The following is a 5,226-nucleotide window of genomic DNA, read 5'->3' as shown; positions in this document are numbered from 1 at the left end:
GATGCTTGCTGTACGCAAATCCAGTTCCCATGTTACCGACAAGAGTGATTCCAGAGCATCATTCAAAATTTCTATGTCCGTTACAATATTTATGTTCTCTTTAATAACCAATGAAATTAAATTTTTCGACCCATATTTTGTTACCCTTGCCCGTCTTAATGTCAGGTCTTTGTATTTCGGAAGCTTATTCATTTCCCATAATTGTTTTGCTCCATCATCACACGGATCTCCCTTTTGTGTAATAAATATGACCAGATTGTCTTTCCGCATTGTTAATCTGTCCCTTGTCTCTATAAGGTTCTGTGAAATTTTTGTACGTAACCTGATTTTTCCACCTATATGGTGGAGAAGCCAATTCAAATAAAATTTCCGTGGTAGAATACAAATCGCTCTCGTCGAGATTAGGAGAGTTATTCGTATTACTTTCCTCCATCTCACGAGACACCCTACTTAAATCTATCGCGTCGGATCCGTTCGAGTCTGACCTGTGGGAGTATGAATCGTTCGAAGAGCTGTCATCTAGATGTAATGGCAAAACCTGTGCCTTTTCTGGCGGATTCCTTGAAAGGGCATCGGCGTTCGCATTAGCCGTGTCTGCCTTGTAAATTACTTTAAAATTATACTCCGCAAGTTTTAAACCCCATTTGGTCAGACGCGAAGTCGGATCCTTATATGATTTGAGCCACATTGGGCGACTATTCGTCACCAGTGTGAACTCCCTTCCGTACAAATACGGCCTAAAGTAATGCACTGCGTAGACTATGGCTAAAACTTCGCGTTCGATGGTAGAGTAATTCCTCTCAGCCGTATTCAATAGTCTTGAACAATATGATATAGATAAGTCTTTCTCTACTTGTCCTTGGCTGAGCACCCTATCTATCGCGTAACCTGATGCATCCGTCGTCACGTTGAACTCGCGGTTAAAGTCTGGGTATTGAAGCACTGGTTCCTCACACAAGGTGTCTCTCAGTACCACAAATGCTTCTTCCTGTGGCTTGTCCCATTTAAAGGGCACTTCCTTCTTTAATAACTCCGTAAGGCGCGTCGCCTTATCATTAAGTTCGCGGTAGTCGATTACCATCCTCCACTTCGGATTCTCTTTTGAATCAACTTTCTTAGGCACCATCCATATAGGAGAGTTGTAAGGAGAGAGAGATGGTCGTATTATATCGCTTCCTGCGTCTGTTTATTGATCTCCTCTTTGTGCATAAGTGGAAACCTATATTGCTTCATGTGTATTGGCATCTCGTCGGTAGTGATAATCCTGTGAGTCAGCACATGTGTGCTCTCCAGCTGTTCTCCTGCTAGTGGATAAGCAGGTCTGCGCTAGTGGATAAGAGGTCAACGACTTTCTTTCCTCGAGCTCAACGACGGTCTTTTTTTCCTTGTCGTTCAGATGATGCAGCCGCAGCAATGCTTCTATTTCTTTTGCTCTGTCGCTATTGTTTTTCTTCACTTTGTTACCTTGACATTCTTTCATGGTTCCGACGTAGGCTATTGTACTTTCTTTTGAAGTTCCCGGCGCCTTTAGTATTATTTCCTGGTGCGTTTCAAACGCTTGTAACTCTAGCGTAGGTACTACGCTTGATCCTTTTCAGTGGTGTTTATCACTCTACAATAAGCTTTACCCCGATGGTTTTTAACCCTTTCGCTCCGAACGACGGATATATCCGTTATCCACATGAAAACCCACGGAGCCGAACGCCGGATATATCCGACATTCACATGATCGCCCTCTGGAGACGAACGCCGGATATATCCAACATGCTGGTAAAACCGCGATCTAGTTTTTGGATAGCAGCGCCCCTTGTAATTGATGCGTAAATCTTTTGACAAAACGAATAAACGACACACCATTCAAATTATATTTGTTCTACCTGCGCTTTTTCATTACTATTGTGTTACGTGTCATAAAGAAATAAAAAATCAAAAATACTACAAACTTTAGGATAAAGAATTTCAGCGAAGTTTTGTATTGGTACGTCCGCCTGCGGTCTAAAAATATCCTCACTTCTTACAAGTATTATAAGTTACTTTTCATTTCAATAAAGTGCTTAGGTTTTAGCTTTACAAAATAGCATCAAGAAGAGAATTGCAACTGATGTTCATCTTGGATAGATTAAAAATTGATTCGGATAGCAGCAATAAAAGCGAATCACAAATAGTTCCTCGCAAAAAAAGACGTCTGAATGTATTAACACTATTCGTACCAACACTTCACGTATACCTATTCCTACCGCTGCCAGTCAAATGACCGGTCTTTCACAACTTATATTTTTCAATATTGAAGGCAAACCAATAGCCAGCTTACCAGTATAAAAATATATTTTCTTTTATTCAAGAGAACATAATCTACATTTTATTCTTTTTCGTCGCATTTTTTACAAATGGGCTTCTCAACTGTACATTTTCCGCATACGTACTTTTTACATTTTAGACAGATTTTGTTCGTCTTATTATCTTTACAATACCTTATCTGACATGTTTTCCGTTCACGGGAACCTGTACTTGTACTTGCGATGGGTATTGATTGATTTTCTTTGCCGAGCACTTATTGGTATTCGATGGCAAGTTCTTCTGCCAATTGGAATAGAAATTCCTGTCTTGTAATTTCTCCTCCCGTAGTTTCTTTATATAACACCCATGCATTTATCCTGACTAAATCCAAGATATTAAAAAATACTTGCAAAGGCCATCCCCAAGATTTAGATTTTACCGAATAATTTCTGGCCATTTGGTCGGTCATATCTACGTCAAATTTGGTGCTATTATACAATTGAATGGTCTCCGGTGTTCGGGTGTCATTTTCTTCAACTTGTACGAGGTTGTGCATTGAACTGAGAATTAGAACTTTCTTTCTTGGTTTGGCTTTGTAAATTGTCAACATACAATTATTTGAGTGATAGAGTTTGGTTGAGAAAAGTGCCATGTCGTCGTTTTTCAGTTTTGTCAGTCTTGGTAGCTCTTTTCTATTTGCTCTAATTGTCCCAACAATCGTAGTTTTTTTTGCTAAAAGTTTTGTTGCTAAAGGTAGGCTTGTAAAAAAGTTGTCCGTGGTTATATTTTTTCCGCATCCTACATACGGTTCTGCTAATTTCATAGTGACAAACTCTCCAAGAGGAACTGAGGGTTCTCTACGTTCATCTTTTCCCAAATATGGAAAGCCGTTTATTATATATTTGCTACGTACATCGGATGCTAACCAAAATTTTATACCAAATTTGTCCGGTTTATTGGGCATGTATTGAGTGAATCTACACCTTGCTTTCGTTGGAAACAATTGTTCGTCAATAGTAATATATGGTCCTGGTTTATAACAATTTTGACTGTTGTCAATAAACTTGTACCAAACTTCAGAAATCATAGCGAATTTATCGGTTTGTAACCGTTGGCTTCGTTGATTTCTGTCGTCAAATCGAATAAATCTCATAATCTCCGTAAAGTCATGTCTACTCATAGTATTTGAGAAAAAAGGCGAGCCCCATTTTTTATGCTATAGAAGTGCTATATCTATATTCTTAGCCTCATATGCGCCGCGTGCATACAGAATTGCAAAAAATGCATATAACTTTGCAGTAGACAGTTCCCATTTATATACCAATACTCTAAATCCCTCTGTCTCTGTGCATTTTCTTATAAGTTCAATTATATTCTTATCAATTATTACAGAAAATGCCGTCCTAACTTTGCCTTTCATAATATTACGTATACTGTACCCAGTCGGGCCTGATGTTTACCTAAAAATATTATGACCAGATGCTCTTCTAGGATTAAACCCTATTTTTACTTCCTGCCAAACAGTTCCGTCCATCGCAATTTCGCTTGCTTCTTCCTCATTTTCACTATCGGAAGTAACTAAAAATCTTCTTCTCTTTCGTCGTCTACGTACGTTCGAAATATTCTCTTCGTTCTCATTGGTGTTCGAGTCACTTTTAAGTGGATCATAATTTTCCGTATTGTTATTTTCCATATCCAGAATTTCCTGATCATCTTCAAAACATTCTGCATCGATATCATTTATTCTGTCTAATAATACATTCGCACTCCTCAAACGTCTTGACATTTTAGGCTAAATATTCAACGGAGAAAATAAAAACTAAAATATGAAAATGTAAATCAAAATAGATAAAAAAATGAATAAAAGTTAAAATGTGAAACTTACTGCGACGTATTGTTAGTCTTGTTCACTATTTTAAAATTGCACTTATAACACGTAATACGATATAAAATATTACAAAATAATAATAAAAGATTGCCAAGTATGCTCTTTGTGACTTTCATGTTCAATGCACTCTGTTCGTGTCGCAAGACTATACTGATTTGAATTCGTGAGAAGACGTCTATACATTTCCTTCAGTTATAAGTTTATTTATTTTACGTCATAGTAGATAAGATGGCGTACGAACATTCGAGGATCTGGACCGTATCGAATATCAATCAAGCAAATAAACACCGCTAACCCGATAGTCGAGCGAGAACTGTAAACACTTGGAAGTGCTGTAAACCATTTTCTGGAAGGCACTTCTCGGATAAAATCGTGCCACAACTACATTAACTTTCGTTTGTAACGACATTATAGTTTTGGAATTGAGTCTTAGAGAGAAACTATTACAAAAATGTATAAATCGTACTACCGGTCAAATAACCGGTCGTGGTAGGTAAGACAGAATACAAATTTTTCTCAGAAAATAAACAATAAAAAAAAAAGTGAATATTGAAAAATGCTTCATACATATATATGAGGAAAAGTCGTAATGTTTAAAGGCGATTCACTTACGTTGAATGTAGGAAATTCCAATTGAAAATTTAAAAACGGTCATTTGACCGGTCCTGATAGGAATAGTGTTAAGGAACGAGACTATCTGAGGAATGTATCAGATGTTATGACCAGTACTTCGACGATCACAAGGTCAAAATCACTATGGAAGAACATGATATTTCAAAGCAGGCCTCGTAAGAATATCAGTTCTTGGCCCTTCCTGTTGAAACCTTATGACCAGCTTCTTAGGATACTCGAGGACTCTGCAGAAGTCAATATGATCGCGTACGCAGACGACCTGTTAGTTGTGATAGACGAGGAATTGAGGATGGAAATTGAAGAGAAAGGGAATCTCTAATAATAGGTAATAAGTAGCAAATAAATTTTCGTACATTATTTTATCATTAACTAACACAATAAATAATGAAGCGTAATCACTTACAATATTTAAAATTTCCAAAAGATAT

At 37.4% G+C, this 5,226-nt stretch overlaps 1 pseudogene; it reads right to left on the bottom strand.

Annotated features, from left to right (window-relative positions):
• Positions 1–2,359: 2,359 nt before the first annotated feature.
• On the bottom strand, positions 2,360–4,063 carry LOC118443133 (uncharacterized; annotated as a pseudogene).
• Positions 4,064–5,226: the final 1,163 nt, after the last annotated feature.

Source organism: Vespa mandarinia, unplaced genomic scaffold, assembly GCF_050613455.1.
Source record: "Vespa mandarinia isolate Hongniang unplaced genomic scaffold, ASM5061345v1 scaffold_26, whole genome shotgun sequence".
Taxonomy (NCBI): domain Eukaryota; kingdom Metazoa; phylum Arthropoda; class Insecta; order Hymenoptera; family Vespidae; genus Vespa; species Vespa mandarinia.
This window is presented reverse-complemented; position numbering and strand designations above follow the sequence as displayed.